This window comes from Paramormyrops kingsleyae, chromosome 24 (genome assembly GCF_048594095.1).
Source record: "Paramormyrops kingsleyae isolate MSU_618 chromosome 24, PKINGS_0.4, whole genome shotgun sequence".
NCBI classification, from domain to species: Eukaryota; Metazoa; Chordata; class Actinopteri; order Osteoglossiformes; family Mormyridae; genus Paramormyrops; species Paramormyrops kingsleyae.
The window spans coordinates 26,195,049-26,216,780 of NC_132820.1; the positions used below are offsets into that span (position 1 = coordinate 26,195,049).

General features: G+C 40.6%; 1 pseudogene; it reads right to left on the minus strand.

Annotated features, from left to right (window-relative positions):
- Window positions 1-12,293: 12,293 nt before the first annotated feature.
- On the minus strand, window positions 12,294-12,526 carry LOC140582526 (U2 spliceosomal RNA; annotated as a pseudogene).
- Between the last annotated feature and the right edge of the window lie 9,206 nt (window positions 12,527-21,732).

Here is a 21,732-nt window from a genome sequence, read left to right on the forward strand (position 1 = left end):
TTGTTCCAAGGAATATTTCTTAAATAATAGTTTATTTTCATTTTTAATTCTTCATTCTGCAAATGCGGATTTGTTTGTTTAATAAATGGTGTTGTTCAGAAATCTACAAAAAGTAATTTGAGAACATGGCAATTCACTACTTTTCATGGTTCAAGGGCCCATAAACATGCACTTATCTAGTTGAAGCTGGATTTGAACCAGCAACCTCTGGATTACAAGCCCACATACTTAGACTACTGAGCTATACACTTACACTGAACTAGCTTAAGTTGTAACTTTTCAAGTGGAATGAATTGCAATGTACCTGACTATAATCAGGGTTCGTACGGGTGCTGGAAATCCTGGAAAATGCTTGATTTTTAATATAGTGTTTTCAAGGTTAGAAAAGTGCTTGGATTTTGGACAATGTGCTTGAACCTGCTTGAATTTGAAATTGCATTGCTTTCATAATAATTCGTTATCTTACGGAGTAGTTTTCCTTTTAGCTAAAAATGCATTTTGCACGTAACGAAAATAACTCCGCTCGAGTCCGCGCTTGTGGCTGTAGTGGTGTAATCGTGCATTCCATTTGCCTCGGGATCCGATTTTCGGATTCCGATATTACGTCACATCCGCTAAAAACTCGGGAAAACCGAGTCGGATATAGTAGCAATACCATGGATCCATATGGAAAAAGCAAGATTTTTTGCTTAGCCGGACAACTTGTCGGATTTAAGGTACCTCAGTTTAAATGGCCTTTATCTTCGTTCACTTACAATTAGCCCGAACTACCTTAAATCCGACAAATAATCCGACTAATCATGAAATCCAATTCTAGAACGGTTAATTGGTAGCCATTGTTACCAATATCACTTGATAACACATTACGCGCGGTGCTTCACGTATAAAACTCCGTAGCAACACGTCCACACATAAATTGGACGATATAGTGTGTGCGACCGATTTAATGAGCCACAAATGAGAAGTAGTGCTTAAACAGGATAAAGCTACAACTTTCCCTTCTGCTGATAAAGGGCGCAGCCATCTTCGATTCTGAACTCGGGATCCTCTGCGTTATCCGAGATATTTCTCGGATCTCCGAGAAATGGGAGCGCGCATGTCATCACTTCCGGCTTCGAAACTCGGAATCCGAGTTCCTAGGGCAAATGGAATGCACTATAACAGTCTAAAGGGCACTTCCTTGCCAATTTGTTATTGATCGTGTAATTCACGCGAAAGTATTCAACAATTTAAGTTGAAATGTCATATTGTGTTTTTTTTTTAATAGCACAATGGATTTAAATGTGAAAAAGTACATACAGCATATATAAACGTAATTTACCGCGGTTGTTAGGTGCTGGAAAAGCATAAAAATGCACCTTGAAAGTGCTTGAAAAGTGCTGGAATTTGAAGTTGGAAAAGGTGTAAGAACCCTGTATAATACTCATTAAGGTCAGTTTATTTACAGTTCCTACTTTCAAGAGCCAGCCAGCCAATCTAATTAATTTTTAAGTATTTCTCCTATAATATGTAATACACATTTAAGTTAATTTCCAGGTAAGCATTTCAGGCAAGGCAGTGCTCATTGACACAGATTATAAAGTTTGTTTCACTCTGCAGCTCCTGGACCTGCCCACTCTCCTGAAGACCAATAGCTCTGATGTATATTTGCATAGAATGACAGGGTACTGCCTTTGTTTTAACCTTTCACCATGATGGTGTTGAATAGGGCAACAGTATAAATATCCCAGAGACTTTAAGTAGTGACTGCATTTCAAACAATGGATCCTAGTAGGATCTATTAGTTTATGTTCCAATGGGGGTACTTGGGTGGTATCTTGAAAGATGTATGTCCATGAAATAATGAAAAAAAAAAAGTGTTTTCTCAATGCTTGTTTTCCTACTGCAGTCTCATAACAAGCCATCTCAGGCACAATAACTATGCACAGTTTATTTCTAGCAGCTGGAGTGATAATTTAGCCACTAACCACCCAATTTCCCTGTACATTAAACCTCCTTACCAGGCTAGATGAAAATTAACATCACACCCAAAATAGAGCATCTGCTTAAGTACCTAATAGAGTAGGACTTGTCATGGCATTCACATAATTTAAACCAGCAATAACTCCAATTGCTGACACAGATCCCTGACCAAAAAGCTATCACTCTGGGCCAGCAAATAGGTACTACTACATGGAAGAGACTTACTGTATATCTGTGGCATTCCATTTTCAGTTGCGGTGGGTTTCTAAATTTGGGCTTCCAAAAATCAAGCCTAATAAAAAAATTTAAATATTAAATGAGCAAATTGATTTGATTTGTCCTTCTATCCCACCTTGTGATCTAAAAAGCAATGAGGTTGCCACACATAATATCAGCTCTATGGACAAGAAAGCAATAAAGACCTATGGACTTTTTCAGAAATTCACAATTTTTTGATTAAGAAGAAATTATTTTTCTGGCATATGTTATGTAATTGGTTGTATAATGTTGTTTATAATGGTTTGTACAAATAAAAAAAAAAAAAAAAAAAAAAATATCAGCTCTATGGAAATACACTCCCATAGCCACTAGGGGAGCTCTCACCTTCTTTCACAATTGTGTTGTGCAGTCTAACAAATGGCCCTTAAGCCATGAACAGTAGTGAATGTAGTGAATTACTATGTTCTCACATTACTTTTTGTAGTTTTGTGAACAACACCATTTATTAAACAAATAAATATGCATTGGTAGAATGAAGAATTACAAATGAAAATAAACTATTATTTAAGAAATATTCCTTGGAACAACAAATTTTCATGGATTTTCATGCTGCCAGATTACTAACAAAGTCGGCTGCAGTCACAGAGCAGTTGTAAAGATTCTACAAAAGAAGAAAGTGAGTTTGGTGGCAGACACGCCTCGGTCTGGTCATCCACATGCATCAAAATCATGCTAGGATCATGCACTTTGACGCATTCCATTGAGCAATCGCAAGTTGACCTCACCTCAGCTACTGCGTGAGTGGTCAGACAGCTGCCATGTCAGTGTCACCTCATCAACAGTTTTGTCTGCGGGGTTGCAAGGCACGCAACAAGCCACTGATGACTGATGTCCAAAGGTGCAACCGGATTGACTGGACACGGAAGAAGTCACGCTGGACATGTGAAACGTGGGAAAAGGTGCTTTTCGGCAATGAAAGCACTTTCTGCCTGTTTGGTAGCCAGGCAGACACCTATGTGAGGAGGGTTCCTGGAGAGGAGTTCAAGCCTGAGTGCCTCAACCTCACTGTGAAGCATCCTTTGAAGGTCATGGTCTGGGGCTGCATGGCTGCCAGTGGCGTCGGACGTCTGCACATCGTTGACGGCATGGTCAGTGGGACCAAGTACATCACAGTACTGCAAAAGTGTATGGTGCCGTCAGTGCAGAAGCTGTTTACAAGCTGGTTCCTGTTCCAAGATGACAATGCACCGTGCCATTGCTCCAAACAGGTGATCAACTGGAAGCGTCAGAACAACATCGATCAATTGAGTGGCTTGCCAAATCCCCCGATCTGAATCTCATTGAAAACTTGTGGCACAAGGTGGCTTTGGAGATATCCAAGAGACATCCAAAATCAAAACATGAGTTGATTGAGTCACTCATTGCAGCCTGGAACCATGTTATCAGCCATGATCACCTCATCAAACTGGTTCACTCAAAGCCAACATGGTGCAGGCAGGTGATGGAGAACAAAGTGTGACCCACCAGATACTAAGCCATCACTGAGACACAAAATGTCCTTTTTCAAGGCCACCTACAGGAACATGAAGAAAACTTGACGCATGTCTGTTCTACTATATAGTATTACTCATTTATTTTGCACCTTTGGCGAGAGAAGTACATTACGCAAATTACTCAAAAAGGCGATTGACATGGGAACTTTAACAAACTCAGAAAAGTAAAGCCAAGCTAGAATAAAAACTTGATTTTAATAGCCAACTGTGTCCCCTGTAACACTGTTTTCAAATAAATGCATTGGCTCAACGAAGGGGTTAAAAATAAAAGGTCAAAAAAAAAATGCTAAATTAACAAGCGGTTGCAGACTTTTGCATACCACTGTAGTGTGGCTGCGTTATATAGCGAACACTTCTCTTCACAAGCTGTGCAATACCATTTAACATTTGTTATGTGTTTGAATTGGCTCTTGGTCATGCCAGTACAGACATGGTGTTGCCACCTCTGGCATCCATCACAGAGTATCTACAGTGGGATTAACAACATACAGTATAGGACAAGTAGCCATATTTTCCCATCTATCAAATGACTACATTAATTTCCTCACCCAGTCACCATCTTTATTTTGAAACTGTCCACACCATTGGCAGGCCTCCTCAAGAGATACTGTAAGGAAATAAGCATGAACTTACTGGTGAGCAGGCATTCATCATTATACTTATCATCCAGGTTGCCAAGCATGTTCACACACCCTTCTGACTGACTTTGCCTGAGTCACTTGCCCTTTATTGTGCTGTTGTGGGTTTTTTTCACTGTAACACAATTCAGTCTTCAAATGACTTTTACACATACCGTGTGATGTTATCTGTCATTGCAACCACACATCCATTCCTCTCACATTGTTTTTTGCATTATCTCAAATTAGTTCTACCCCTGATTTTTCAGGCTCAGAGTCTGTGAAAACATAGCTAAAAGGCCCTTCTGTCAAAAGGGGCTGACAGACATTCGCTATAGTCATGTTAATGTAATATAATATAATATAATATAATATAATATAATATAATATAATATAATACAAAATTCTTTAAAACCTGTTAAGTCTAAAACTGTAAGAGTAGGTGTACTTGTTTACAAGACAAAAACAAAAGTTGTCTTACATAACTTTTGTAGTATTTGAAGGATTTTATACCCCATTTTAAGCACAACTGTACAATTGATTAACCCTGCCCATAACAGCCTTTTTTCCCCTAACTGTGCAGTATCTGTATAAACTGGACACATCTGGTTTGACTGCCCCAAAGAGCTTTGGTAAGTTAAAGTTTACCTTGCCTTATGTTTCTGTTACAGTTTTTCTGAATTGCTAAAAGACTAAACCTGATTCTTGGAACAAAACTTCCAATTGCCAAAACTCATTTATTGAATCAATCACTCTTTTGGTGAAACTTTAAACACAATTTGCAGATTTGAGCAAAACTCTAAACACATTCCCATTCATCAAAACACATTTTGCACTGTGGTGAACTTTGATGCAAAATAGAAAACACAGGCTGCAGAAGTTCAGCACAGCCACCATACAGTAGTCATCATTTAAACACAATGACTCAAAACTGTTCACACATGTTTCTAAACATGAGAAGAAGCCAAAGAGTGACTAGAACATACAATATGTGCTAGATGAGAGTGCAAGTGCCACTGGTGAGTTGAAGTTTGACGTCAACGTACAGATGGGTCACACAGAGGATTCTTCCCGCATCACCCAGCAAGGTGTCCCTATTGCTCACTATCGACAGTTACCGTACTTATGACCAGAGACCCACACAACAATTACGTTTCAAACATTTTCAGACAACTTCACATTATATGTGATCGTAGAGCTAAATTATTCCCTATTAGTTATGAAAGATTATACAATTTTTTACTTACACGGTGACTGTATACCCTTCTTAGAATGCATTTTCCACTATCGCTGACGTATTTACCCGGGACTAAGCTTCTAACTACAGCTCGTGAGTTGTTTGAAATACGCAACTTAAGGACAGTGTTTGCGAACGTTCCTTCGAACTATGGTTTTGGGAAACGCACCACAGAACGGAAAGGTTAAGGAAGAGCTTTTTCCCCCAGGTCATAATGCTCCTAAATCAGGACAATACTCAATTCCTCTAGGTAGGCTACTGCTTCACCCTGTCCAAATCATTGGCACATACCTCAGGCCTCTTCCATATTGCACTTATATACCTCTTACCTATCACTTATAGATTATGTACAGCTGAACATTTCATATATTTTTTATTTTATTATTTTTCTTATTTTTTCTATATTTTGTTACTCTCTTATCATGCACAGCTGCTCAGAGTGACCAGGGTTACATTCCACTACATGTTGTATGTGTACAACTGTGTACGTGACGAATAAACCTTTTGAATCTTGAATCTTCAATCTTGAATTTTCGTAAAGTACAAATTCCGACCTTCCTGGCAGTATATCACATGTCCCAGGGCAGGATTTCTACGTGCCACTTCCGTGGACTTTTAGTTTAAGATTATAGATAGCAGCTTCCACATGGTTACAGTGTACAGGGCGAAATGCACATTTAGAAATCCTGCGCTGGGAACTTCCATGCACTTTCGTATAGTACAAATTGCGAGCTTTCCCGCAATATATCACATGTCCCAGCGCAGGATTTCTACGTGCCACTTCCGTGGACTTTTAGTTTAAGATTATGGATAGCAGCTTCCACATGGTTACAGTGTACAGGGCGAAATGCACATTTAGAAATCCTGCGCTGGGAACTTCCATGCACTTTCGTATAGTACAAATTGCGAGCTTTCCCGCAATATATCACATGTCCCAGCGCAGGATTTCTATGTGCCACTTCCGTGGACTTTTAGTTTAAGATTATAGATAGCAGCTTCCACATGGTTACAGTGTACAGGGCGAAATGCACATTTAGAAATCCTGCGCTGGGAACTTCCATGCACTTTCGTATATTACAAATTGCGAGCTTTCCGGCAATATATCACATGTCCCAGCGCAGGATTTCTATGTGCCACTTCCGTGGACTTTTAGTTTAAGATTATAGATAGCAGCTTCCACATGGTTACAGTGTACAGGGCGAAATGCACATTTAGAAATCCTGCGCTGGGACATGTGATATGTTGCCGGAAAGCTCGCAATTTCTACTATACGGAAATGCATGAAAGTTCCCAGCGCAGGATTTCTATGTGCCACTTCCGTGGACTTTTAGTTTAAGATTATAGATGGCGGTGTCCACATGGTTACAGTGTACAGGGCGAAGCGCACATTTAGAAATCCTGTCCGGGAAGTTCCATGCATTTTCGTATAGTACAAATTGCGAGCTTTCCGGCAATATATCACATGTCCCATCGCAGGATTTCTATGTGCCACTTCCGTGGACTTTTAGTTTAAGATTATGGATGGTGGTGTCTACATGGTTACAGTGTACAGGGCGAAATGCACATTTAGAAATCCTGCGCTGGGAACTTTCATGCATTTCCGTATAGTACACATTGCGAGCTTTCCGGCAATATATCACATGTCCCAGCGCAGGATTTCTATGTGCCACTTCCATGTTTCAATATAAGAGATGATTTGCAATATCCCTTTTCTTTTATTTATTTCGTGTATTAATTCTCATAAAATGGCTTGTAGAGTGGCAACCACGTTTCTAGGTAGATATTTCACAGGAGTGCTTTCAAGCTGTACAGTATAGCTGTACTTATATGAGAAAATTTAATCAGATAACACCAAAACAGTTCAATAGTGCTTGGATGTGAGATCTACAGAAATACAGAATTACAATAAAATACTGACATGTTTGGTGAAAGACATATTTATTTAACGATTTATTATGATTTATTTTATTCGTCAGGAACAGGCATCCATGAACAGTGACGTTGGTAGCCATGGACATCCACATATCTGTCTGACGGGAAAAGAGAGGGAAAAAATGCAGATTATCCTCGACCAGAGAACGCTCAACAGATAACATATAGAACATTTTCACATGTTTAACAAATTAACAATGAAATTAATGTTAACATTAAGAACAATACGATTTTGGACATCCGTATTGTACTGACTGCGCAGTTGCACCGCAATGCTGAGCTCCTCCTTTTGTTTACGTTCGGCGGAATCCGGCGGAATCCGCATTTTACCCTCACCCTGATCGGAATACGTTGACTGTGATATGGTGTTATTCAGTTTAGCCACCCTGTTAGTACCATTGCAGGTTTAAATGTTTATAATGTGCATATATAAATATATACATGTATGTGTATATTAATGTTATTAAGGAAATCTGTATAGTATGGCCTAATGTGGATCTGAGATTGCGCTGTATGTTAATGGATGATGGAAAAAAATAGAATTTTGTGTGATGTTTAAGTAAGACATCTAACTCTCTGTACTTTGTGTGCAGGCAGGTGGACCGTTTACGGTCCGAGATCTCCCAGCTTGCTGGTGCCCTGACTGACCCAAATATGCCCCGGAGCAGTTCGGAGACCACTGGGACTCCTCTTATAGTCCCCACTTCAGCTCCAAGCTGTTTCCCGCCCCCTCCTCCTCCTCCTCCTCCTCCTCCACCGCCTCCGCCTGCTAATATCCAGGGCCCGAAGCAGAAGACGAGTCATCGTCAGGGAAGTGGCGCAGGACCCACCAATGGCCCCAACATGGTGGATGTTCTGGCGGAGCTGCCGCACATTAAACTGCGCCCAGTGCTGAGGTCGCCAGGTGGGACGCCAGTGACGAGGAGGGGACTGACGCAGGGGACGCCCATGCCCTCAGAGGACATTGCTGCCATCTTAGCAGAGGCTCTGAAGAAGAAGTTCAAGTATCAGATCCACTCTGATGAGTAGGAGCAGCAGGCCTCTGAGCCCTTAAACTTTTTTTACTTAAATTTTTTATACTTATAACATTTTTATTCTTATATACTTTATATACTTAAACTTTATATACTTATACTTTGTGTACTGATTCTATATACTTATTAATAAATAATATATTTACTGTATATCACTATTTTTAAAAGAGTTGCTGATTTTGTAATACTGCTGCAGCATTCTCCACATGCTAATCACTGCCCCACATCGAATTGGCACTTTGATCTGCCACATATCACTTCACTACCCCCTGTTGAATGTTGCATCGTATGTTGTTAGATATCTCGTAGTAAGTACTTCATTATTAGGCTGCACAATATTGGAAAAGATGTATTTCTGCAATGAGTATTACAGTATTTATTTACATTTAAAATGCTTAAAACAAACCAATTTCTCACAAAGACATCTATTCATGAGTGATTTAAACGGCAAAGATGAAAATGATTAGGATTAGCTCTTATGATTAGCTCTTGCCAAAATAGGGCTTGTAAACTTTTGTGGTAGTCAGAATTAACCCAAACAACTATGACTCTATAATCCTCTATAATCACTCTCACTCTGTCACACTTGAATCAAACTCCAGACCTCGCATGTAATGTGTGGGGGAGGATTAGGTGGACTAATGAAATCGTGGTTCCGGATGAGGTAGTGTTCTCAGAAGAGTGCCGGTCAGAGCACTGGGATCACAGCCAAGGTGGGTTTAAGGTTTTTACTCGCAATTCTGTAGTTACAGCCCAGCAACTAACAATAGGCACCATCCAATCCAATATGTGGGCGTGGTTCTGAAATAAACCAATAAAGGGAATAACGACTGAACATTCTGGAAAAGGTAAGCGAATTATGGTAGTTTCAAATATGTCCACAAGATGGCACTGAAGGATTACCAGTAAACTATATAATAAGTTGGAGGTGCTCCTTTAACTTGATTAATAGCAATAAGAAATTATAATTACCACATACAAATGCTGACCCACGACAAATTGCTACATCAACGATAACAGGGCATGTAAATCCAACAAGCTGCCATATACGCAATCTAGTAACACTACACCGATACTGCGCATACAGAAAGAAATCAACTACATTAAAAGTATAGAAAACATTACTTACTGAACATCATACACGCACACCCGTAATCACGGACAGAAAATGAACTACCAAACGAGAGGGGCACATAAGATAATAACTATGAAATGTCTCTGGAGCGCAGGTGAACTTCTGGAACTCTTGCTCTTTGGAGGCTGCGACCAGGCAAGCAGTGTGCCGTAAAACGATCCAGCGCTGCTGCAGACTGACGTAACTCCCAATTCTGCTTCCATCTTAACATAATGAGCAAAGTTTTCTTCTTTATTCAGCAATCCAGCATAGTGTTCCAGCCACACTCGGGTACAATGCGCAATGCACCCCGCACCCAGAAATCAGCAGGTTAATATACTATAAGACGAATTCCCCTATATGGACTTCTAAGTCCTGATTGGTTACCAAACATCTGCAAACCAGGTTTCGACCATACAACAAACATAATACGCCACTATTGGTCTACTTCAAGGATGTTGAGCTTCCAATCCTCGTTAGGCCTAGGCCTCCTATGAGTCCCACACATAAGCCTGTCTATCCAGCCTAGGAAGGAGGGCAAAAACCCTAAACATTAGGGAAATTCCACTCCCAACCCAGCAAAAAGGTGCAACCCCCCCTTCGGTGTCCATGGCTGGCATGGCTCACAACGCTATCAGTAAGGGAAACCCCAACCCTATATTACCTAAATAAAGACTTCAGCGTAAACATATACAACCCTTATGGATACATAACTTGCTTGTGTGTTCAAATGCTACCATACAACAAACTGCGTCTAGCATAGTATAGCAGCTACATTTCAAGGCTTCCTGCAGGTCCCCTTTCTCCCCCCGGCGATGTTCCCTTCAGCCCAGTTCTCCAAGGTCTGTGGCCTGCAAAGCTGGTTCCGTGCAGGTGGCTGCGAGGCAAGGACACACGGCACCATCCCCAAAACAACAAAACCTGAGACACAAGAACAATCCCACAATGCCTCCTAACCCTGGCCTACCATCACTTTAAATTTCCCTTCCACACTTTGAACTAATGTTAAACATATACTACATAATCCTGAAAATGAGCGGTCACTAAAATTAAACAGCTCGCAGATCTTCACACTGCAAGAAATGCAAAGATGGAGAAAGCGAAGAACGGTGAGAGTACGCCACTGTCTATGGTGTCCTCGTCGACCCTTATGAAATGCCAGCAAACACATGGACAAGGGATCCCGATGCGCTACCTTGGCTTTCTTATGGGGACACTGTCAACCACCTAGTGTCTGTCATTAGTGCGTACACTTTTAAAGAGTTTAAAAACTACAAATCTCTTGAAGCGCACGAACAGTTCACAGCCGGCTGGGCACATTGTCATCATCAATGATTTTAGGCATGTTTATTTATATAGCACATTTCAGGCACAAGGCAATTCAAAGTGCTTTACAAAGACAAGGATACAATCACATTAAAACTTCAAAATCACATTTCAAAGATAAGTGAAAAAGAAATAATAATGAAAATAAATAATTTTATTAATCAATTACAATGAACGCATAGATAATAATAAGAAAAAGCCAAAACAAATAAATAGGTGACTGAAAAGACGTCACATTTTAATGACAGAAAATGACTGGTGCTGCACTAGCAAACTCTGACCATGCAACAATTTATCTAATTCCAGCATACAGACAAAATCTGAAAACTGCTAAACCTGTCGTTACTAGAGTGAAACACTGGACATGTGGAGCTGTAGAGCAATTAAAATCATGCTTTGACTCGACAGACTGGAATGTTTTCAAAACTGCTACTAACAGCGTGGATGAATACACGGACACCGTAACATGGCACATAAGCTTCTGCGAGGACTCTCGCATTCCCAAAAAGTCTGTTGTCAGCTATAATAATGACGAACCATGGTTTACAACTGAACTCAGGCAGCTTCATAAAACAAAAGATGAAGCCTACAGGAGTGGTGACAAAAACCTGTTCAAATTCTACTGCGGGTTTGAAAAGCCACATTCGCGCATCATACAGCCCTCACCTTTTCAATGGCCTTCTTCACACCTGGGTACCTTCACACCTGATTTACCTGAACGGAGATGTACGGAGCAGACTCTCATATGCGCGGGGATGCTCTGGAATGCAAGGTCTTTACGCCCCACCGCTAGAAGCTACGCCATCCGACGCCATTTCGTCAACTATTCCACTTTTGCCTTTTGTTTTTTCCAATCCGGAAAGGAGAAGAAACGTATACCGGTCCTGAAGACCGAAGAGAGACCCGAGTCGATATGGGGCCGCCGCTTAGCGGGTCGCCGTTAGCCGGGCCTCCGTGACGCCCCCGCGCAGAGTAGAATGCCCAGGGGCGTCGCAGCCACCGGCATCCTCCCTGTCCTCCTGTCCTCTCAAGAAACAGCAATCACTTAAATAAACATGAGGGAAAATTCAAAAGGCAAAGATGAAGTCATGCCTTACCTCAGCACAGCTGCCCACCGCACAAACGACAGCGTGTCACCTTACTTTAAAAAAAAAGAAAAAAGGCGGGAAATGGGGGCCGCGCACGGACAGGGCCCCTCCCTCACACCACATGCGGTTAATTAGTTGGCCATCCAGAGGCACTCAGTCTATTAGTCACCCATTCAGTCAGTCAGTTCTGCCTTTCAACAACAGGGGGCAGTAGAGGTGCACCGTTCCCGGAAGCACTGCAATACCGGGTCGATGCCTGGAGCGGACGGGGCAAGCCCCACTTCCGGCTCCCTGTTCCAAAAATCTGTTTAATATGTGGTCCCCTCCATGGGGGACGTATCAAAATGACCTTTTCATACCAAAACAAAATGTAAATCAGCTCAAATACATGAATAATAAATATTATGCTTGTACTACTTACATTAACACATAATCACAATCTATAAAGCTGAAACATTCCCACACTATGCAAATCATGCCAACACAGTACAATAAGACTTTCAAAGATAATATTAAACAAATAGAACTACCTGCAGAACTATTACCCATAAAACAGGAAAAGGGCAATAAGACCAGCAAATACAATTATACACCATTTAAACCTAATTAAAACTATATGGTCAATAAAACAATTAAAATGTCACCTTCTATGCATGCTATTAAAAAGTTAAGACCTTTAACCCTCTGGAGTCGACGGCATCGTCGGCAATGCCGCGATCTTTCTTGTGTATTTCAGTTCATAACTCGCTGAAATCTTATTATAGAAACATGAAAAAAACGCTGACTAAATCCGTAATCTGCCTTCTTTTCAAAACGTCCATTGTCGGAAGTATTAAACTTTTAAAAATTAGGTTAAATCGGCAAAAGAGTAAACCATGTCACCTTACTTTGTTTTACCTGCATCGGGGGTGTGTAGTACCACTGTCACCCGAAGATCGCTATTCACATTCTAAATAGCCGCATTAGCGCGTATTCAGATCGCATTCGCATGGTAATTTGATGAACAACGCAACGGTGGAACGCGATCCAGATACATCCCCTTCAGCGCCATAAAAGGGGGGTAGGGACGTGGCCAAGTGACAATGGCTCATTCATACACATGAAAGTTGCTACATATTCAATGAAAGGAGCCAGAAATAGTTACATGAGTTAGATTTTTCTTATTCATTTATCCAAATGAATATTGCAACTACACCATTTAGTCATCTTCATGTAGCCAAGACTTTGGTGATCAGATATCTGGGATCAAGACAAACTGCCAGCATTGCTTCCCAGATAGCAAAATCTTTCTGGCCCGGATGTGGCCCACATCACGCATAATCATCTGGCCCACATACCGCATGGAATGACGGCGATTGAGCGGACCGCTCTCGGTTGCCGCATCAGGTTAACATCTGGGCCAGAGCAGGGCCTTATGTTAGCCACGAGTGGCCAGGCTCTGTCTGAGATCTGGCCATATTATGGCCCATTACCAGTTTCTGAACCTCACAGATGTTAACCTCGTAAGAGCTACTTTTCAACAGGAACTGTATACAGTCCCTGATCAGGCTTCAAATGTGTTTAGAAACAACAAAAGTCCAATGTCTTAAAGAATTTTGAATTTGAGGAAAAAAACAAAAAACAAAAAAAAAAACAAAACAACACCCGTGGATGTCTGGTGCTGGGTGGGTAGTGGGTACTGTCGTTTTGAGGTGGACACACCCTTTACATTTACAGCATTTAGCAGACACTTGTATCCAGAATAACTTCCATTTTCAATTTGGGGTTAAGGGTCTTGCAAATGAATCCAGCTTCAGTTGTATAAATGCATGTTTATGGGCCCATGAGTCATGAAAAATAATGAATGTAGTGAATTACTATATTCTCAAATTACTTTTTGTAGTTTTGCGAACAACATCATTTATTAAACAAACAAATCTGAATTGGCAGAATGAAAAATTAAAAATGAAAATAAACTATTATTTAATTCCTTGGAACAACAACCTGTGGAAAACTGTGAATTTTCAATATTTTCCTTGAGACTTGAAGGAAGAGTCCGTAAACGGAAAATGTGCCAGTAATTTTCTGCCAGTACATTTTCCGTTTTTTGACTGATTTTTTTTTTTTTTACAGTGTATACCTTTTACCAGTGAGCCGCAAGCCATATAACAATTTTTTAATAAAGTATTTAACATGTGGTCCATCTCTGTTTTGTGACATTTGGGCCACATTTGTCTAATCACAAGTGGGCCACTTTTACGATACATCCGTTTGCCGGTGCCGGAACCGGGCCAGCAGTGCCACACATTTGCCCGAAGTGGCCCACATCCGCATGCTATCTGGGATACTATGTACTTTTATAATGTTTCTGCAAGTGTTCCAAACTGCATTTTGCAATGTCTATACTTTGAATGTCAAATTACAAACTTCACATAAATCTGACATATTTACAAAGTACACTAAGATTAAGATGAGTTTGTTGCCAAACCAAATAGGCTACAGTATATAAGAAATAATTTATTTGCCAGGAATTAAGTTTATGATATTGAATGTGAGCATGGCCCAGTTAGTGAAAGTGTGTCCCCTACCCCTAGACTCCAGAGGGTTAAAAAGGAACACATCCGCAGACTTCCAAGCTCTGCACAAGGGTCGGGCTAAAACGGCATCATACACCTTCCCAAAACACATACAATCAGTAAGCTTGGGAATGAAATAGGTTAATCGCACAATAAACAGCACAACAGATCAAATAAAATGCTAATAAATGTTAATAATGTTAATATTGATGAATAAGTGCTACAGTGATCAACCAAAACAGTGCTCAGTAAAATCTTTACGTGCCATTAAATAAAATCCATACCAAATAAAACACACACACAGAAAATCAAAGCACACTTACCTAAAACCCGAAGTGTCCTCTGTGTGCTTCAGGAAAGTGCATCACGTCAACCCTGTAGGATGGAGTGTCACCACCTAGACGTACCGGGGCAGCTTTCGCCTAGGATCAAGGCAGTTGGATGGATGTCAACTTACCTCTGGGGGTAGGTCGTTTAGGTAGATGGCTGCTTCCTTCAGGGGGCTGGGGGTTTGGGTGAATGTCAGCTTACTTCTGTGATCAGGGTGTTTGGGTGGGAGCGAGCTTACCTCTGGGGTCAGGGGATTGAGTTGAAAGCAGCTTGCCTCTGGGGTTGGAACATTTGGTTGGATGTGAGCTTACATGAGGGGCCTGCTTTTTTGGGTGGACAGCAGCTTGCCTCTGAGATCGTCTGCCGCCGCCCCCCAACTTTCACAGCCAGGACCTCCTCCCTTCCTTAAGGTACAGTAGAATATTTCAGACATCCCAACCTGCAAAAACTCAATTCAGGGAGGTGCCCCCAACCGCCCGACAAGGAGTGAGATGTAACTTCAACAAACTTGATTTCAGTTTAATTTCTTCATTAATTTCCTCTAGTCAGCGCACTAAATTACAAAGGTCAATATTATGTATTATTTTGACAATAATATAAGTAGATTATTTTACCATTTATGCAAATTCCTTAATTATATTCCATTGCTATTTTACAAAAGTCTTCAAGGAGTCTGACAGCATTGGCAACTAACCAAGTGTCTAACTAGTGTAGACCTGAATAATACAGCACATGAAATGACACTTGTTAAACTCACCTCAACATGCATTTTACAGTCGTTTAAACCGTCATGAGCAATGCTGAAATCACTGTTGCTAACAGTACAGCATGCAACACTGTCATTATTTTCATCCTTATTAAACAAGGATACACTTTTGTGTAGTCTGAAGTGAAATACGTTTTATATTTCCGTTTTTTGGGGCACTCTCGCTCTGTCATGATGCTCCACTTAACCGATAACTTCGGTCCTCGAGAGGTTAAATAAAAGCCCGCCCGCATTGAAATCTGATTGGCTTATTTTGCTAAGTAAACCAATCAGGATGCTGTCTATCTAGCACGGGCTACAGGCACAAACGCAGGGACCCACACATATGCACGTTATCTCTCTTTCTCTCTCTCTCTCATTCCGTCGTACGCGCGCGTCTCTCAAGTGCGCGATGCTCACACTACTGTCTCGCATGCATGCTCTTGTTTACTTGCTCTTCTTTCCGGGATATTTTATTCAATTTGCGGGTATCAGGGAGTCGCTGTCAATATGTGGGAAACTCCCGGAACTTCCGGGAGAGTCGGGATGTCTGGATAACTGCTTATTTGTACTATAATGATAGCTGTTAATTTTCAGGGAGCTGTGATGATATTAGAAATTGTGCAGGGTTATATAAGTACTGTGAAGCTGTCGTTATCCAGTTAAATGTTTACAAATATTTATTATTTTATCATATTTTATGTATACTTTCAGCTTATTCACAGGTCTCTCCTACATTCATCTTACCGTCCGTCCATGCCTACTTTAATGTAAAATCAGACAGATTGCTTAACTTGCAGCTGTCCAATTACGCGTACATATTTTATTGTTGCAGATAATTAAGGTAGGTAATACAACGCTGAAGGTTAGATGTATAGTACGATTACATATGTACAACATGTGGTCATTTCAGTCAGACAAACGTTTAAAATGGAAAACGAGCTTTCCGTTTTTACCGGCAATTTCCATAGCACGTCTTAGTCGAAGTACTACACTGCCATCTATTGGACAAGTCAGGTTACTGAATCGTGAAATGTGTCTGTACTAAAATGGATAATATCTTCAGTCATGTTTTCTTTTAGGACCACTACAAGAGGATTATCAGTATGAAAGTTTATCAATACAAATCATTTATTAAACTAAATATTACAGGGCTCTCCCTGAAAATAAGATGCTCTTAGCTTCCAAAGCCAAGGACACATTCTAGTGATTTTCCAGGAGACTGGACCTAACTAACATGGGGCCTTATGAAAAACAATCAATCAGTTCATGTTGAAGCTCACAAGGTGTGGAGAACAAGAAACACAAGTATGGGAGAAAGGCAAGGTGCAAAGCATACACAAGCAGTGTAACGACATATCAGTTACAATGTATGATTAAACATACATCATTTCTCACAGTATGAATAGTGGCCCGTTGCTCCTACTATAGCCTCACGCCTCCAGGGTCATGGGTTCAATCTGCACCCCTGCTGTAATAAACAGTGAAGTTATTACAGTAACATGATGTTTATCAGTAAAATAGTACAATACTGTAGAAAAAATGATTTCTGGGCAATATTTATGAGAACCTTGCCGATAAAATACTGTAATGTACTGTAATTCTGTACATGAACTTCAAAAAAATAAACTGTAGAATTTACTCAGATTGAATGATGTAACAATTTGCACTCACTTTTTTGGGTTGACTTTAAACCAGGGGTGGCCAATCTTATCCGCAAAGGGCCGGTGTGTATGCAGGTTTTTTGGATAACCTGTAGGTCAGCTGTTCAAACCCAGGTGTGAGGACTCTTCAGCCAATCAGTCCTCTAATTAATGACCTAATTAGGGAGTTGCAGCAAAAACTTGCATACACACCGGCCCTTTGCGGATAAGATTGGCCACCTCTGCTTTAAACCCATTTTAAGTAAAGTATACCCAATTCTAGGAAATATTTTAAATAAATGAAGCTAAAGTCTACCTACTATCTGTCAGGGTCAGCCCCTGCTGTGGTCCTACCGTGTCCCTTCCCCGTTTGACCAGCAGGCGTTGCTGGTCATCTTGTCCTTCATGTTTGTCTTTGAGTTTCCCCTGTGCTGTTGGTCTCGTGGCTCAACACCTTGAGCGTCCGGTTGTCTTTGTACCTTCTGTCCTGTGTTTGAATCCCACCTCCTGTTTTTGTATTTTGCTCCCTAGTGTTTCAGTTGAGTTTGTCTAGTTATTGTATTTGGTGATTTTGTATATGGGTTTTGGTTTTGTTCCTTCTGCCCCTGCTTGTGTCTTTACCTGTTTAAATTCCCTAGTGTTGGTTTCTGTTTCCCTGTGTCCCTGTTTAGTTCCTTTGAGTTTATTAGTTTCACCTGTGCCCTGTTTCCCTGGTCTTTGTTAATTAGTCTCACCTGTCCTGTGTTAGTCTCGTTACCCCTTTAGTATTTTAGTTCCTGCTTCTGTTTAGTTCCTCAGTGGTTCATTGTTTTTGTGTGATTTGTTGTTTGCGATGTTCAATGGTTTTGCTATTTTCAGTGTTTGATGTGTATTTGGTTTTTGTGATTTAGTCTTAGTTTATTCCCTTTAGTTTTTGACCCCTCGTGGTCCTTTTTGGTTTGTTTGGTTTTGTAGTTTTTTCTGTTTTATTTAATAAACCCTGTTTGTTTTTCTTTGAGCCGCAAGTGGGTCGTCCACCCTTTTTTGTGCCTGCACCATGCCTCGCTCCCGTGCCCGAGCCGCCCGCAACCTTGACACTATCACAGTACCATCCTATAATATTTACTCAAATCAATTAATATTTCAATATTAATATTAATTAATTTCAATTTTAACAATTAATATTTCAAATCAAAATTTGTACTCACTCGTTTGGGTAAATTGGGGTATTATTTTTTATGAGTAAAATAAACCCAAGTTTATCAAATAACATACCTAATGTATTTAATGGGCCCTTTTCAGCATTAAACGCAAAGTGGTACCAGGTTTGAAACAAGGGTCTTTGCCAGCATGGCCTGATACAGTTTTCTGTCCCTTTGGGAGTAAAGGTCTTTGCTCAAGAGCTCATTAATGTGGCTATTCTGCCAAGACTGGGCTGTTCTGCAGCTGTGGTATATTTCATCCACCGTCATGAAGGAAACTCTCCCAAATACTGACCTTGCAAGATGTTCTCTGTTGAGATAAAAAAAAATGGAATAGTTGTGATTGCTCATGTAATGCTTTTTACGGGTGATGTATTTGTTAATGTAAGGCCATTTTGATTACCCACACTTGGCCTTGTAGCCTTATATTTGCAGAAAAGAGCCTGAGCAGTGATATTCTTTGCTGTGTGGGTCTTGGAACTGCCCACTCCCCTGTAGACCAATAGTGTTGGATGTATATTTGCATAGCATAACATGGTACTGCCTTTGATTTAGTAGATTTTTAATTCACTGTTATGATGTTGAATAGGACAAGTGCATAAATCCCCAAATATATTGGCTACCACAGCTAAAATGGATCTTGGTGGGATGTGTTGGTTTGTGCTCCATGGAGTGATCTTGGGTGGGAGGCTAAGATTGGATGTAGATAGAATAAAAAAACCTCAATGTCTTCTAACATCCCCACCGTAAGAACACATTAAGTCCTGCTCATACTAATTCTGATATCTAAACCATCAGCTTTTCAGGACTCTTTGGCAATTATACATCTCAAAACACACAAAGCCAACTGATAGAGAGCAATCAGTTTAAATAACCAAAGGAATGCTGAAATAAAACAAGCAATGATATGCGGTAGAGACTAATATCTGTGGCATTCCATTCTCAATTGTGGTGGGATTCTAAATATTATGTAAACATGGATATCCAAAAATTAAGCCTAATTAAAATCAAAATATTAAATGAGCAAAATTATTAAATTTGTTGTTCTATCCCAAGTCTTGATTAAAAAGCACTTCTAACCTGCCGCTGACAGGTTACTGTGAATTATTATTTCTGTTTTTACAATATAGATGTTAAAGCACTTGATTTTATTGGTAACGCAGCGGTAACGTAAAGTTACTTGAAATTGTAACAGTAATCTAATTATCAATTATCAAACGCGTTAAATTACTCCGTTATTAAAAAAGAATCAAATTCCAGTAACACGTTACTATAAGTGACAATGTAAGAGACAATAAAAAGCAAATGTAACCATTATGAAAATATTTCAGATATTTTACTGAAAGGTATATCACAGGCCCTGGTGACCCGCACCATCTTGGTCTTCAAGGCTGGCTGCACAAGTTGCCAAAAGGCCTGGAAGTGATGATGATGATGGTGACGATGATGATGATGACGAAACCCTTTATTGCTGTTGCAATACACCATGTTACTAGTCACAAGTACAAGTGAAAATAACTGCCCATCAACCCGACCATACATATACACAAACATCACATTATAGGGGGTAGACAGGTCAGGAAGACAGGGGATATAGGAAGAACAGAGAAAACAGAATTACATGAGAAGAGAGGAGGAGAATTAAAACAGCCCCCAGACTGTACTCCAGTAGGGAGGACATTGTAGGAACAGAAAAAACACATAGAACATAAGAACATAAGAATTATACAAACGAGAGGAGGCCATTCGGCCCATCGAGCTCGCTTGGGGAGAACTTAACTAATAGCTCAGAGTTGTTAAAATCTTATCTAGCTCTGATTTAAAGGAACCCAAGGATTCAGCTTGCACTACGTTATCAGGAAGACTATTCCATACTCTGACTACACGCTGTGTAAAGAAGTGCTTCCTTAAATCCAGTTTGAAATGTTCTCCCGCTAATTTCCACCTATGGCCACGAGTTCTTGTATTTGAACTAATGCTGAAGTAACTATTCGGTTGAACAGCATCCAAACCTGTTAGAATCTTATAGACCTGGATCATGTCCCCCCTCAGTCTCCTTTGCTTGAGGCTGAACAGATTTAGCTCAAATAACCTTTCCTCCTATGACATTCCTCTAAGACCAGGAATCATTCTTGTGACCCTACGCTGCACCTTTTCTAAGGCCGCAATGTCCTTTTTAAGATATGGTGACCAAACCTGCACACAATATTCTAGGTGAGGTCTCACCAAGGAATTGTATAATCTTAGCATTACCTCCCTTGACTTAAACTCCACACACCTGGAGATATACCCCAACATCCTATTGGCCTTTTTTATTGCTTCCCCGCACTGGCGAGAATGAGACATGGAAGCATCAACATACACACCAACGTCTTTCTCATATTCAGCTACCTTTATTTCAGTAGGTCCCATAAAATACCTGTACTTTATATTTCTGCTCCCTACATGGAGTATCTTACATTTGTCTATGTTAAATTTCATCTGCCAGGTGTCGGCCCAGTCACTAATTAAATCAAGATCCCGCTGTAGCTGCTGAGCCGCTAGTTCAGTATCTGCTACACCATCCACCTTGGTGTCATCTGCAAATTTCACCAGTTTACTGTATACATTGGTGTCTATATCATTTATGTAAATTAGGAACAATAGTGGTCCTAAAATTGAACCCTGCGGTACCTCAGCAACATCAGCACATGGTCACTACACCTTACAACATAAAAAGTTGTGACTTGCAACAGGGGAGGGGAATGGGGAGGTGGAGGTAGTCCAGCATAGACAAACAGCCATCTGGTCCTGCAGCCATAGAGGCTGGTCACAGACCCGCCTGTTCAGGTTGAGGGTATGAAGCGGCGAATGCATGGGATGGGGGGAGGGTGCAGTGAGTGCATATCTGTACGTATGTATACTGTATGTGTGTGTGTATCCAGGTGTCCTTGGGATTGGGGGAGAGGAATCTTCGATAAACCAGGGCAATGCCTAATCCAATCAGCATCAGACCTGTAATCATGGTTCCGAATAGGTAGATAACATCACTGAGAAGCTCACGACTTTGCAAAGGATTTTGGATAGCGGAGACCAGCGTGGACATTAGAAGAGCTGTGAAATTACAGCTTCTCGCCCGGAAACCCAAACAACCCTATCCTATCTACTTTTGGCTCCCCCCTAATCAGCATTGGCCTTGGCCACTGCTGAATTAACA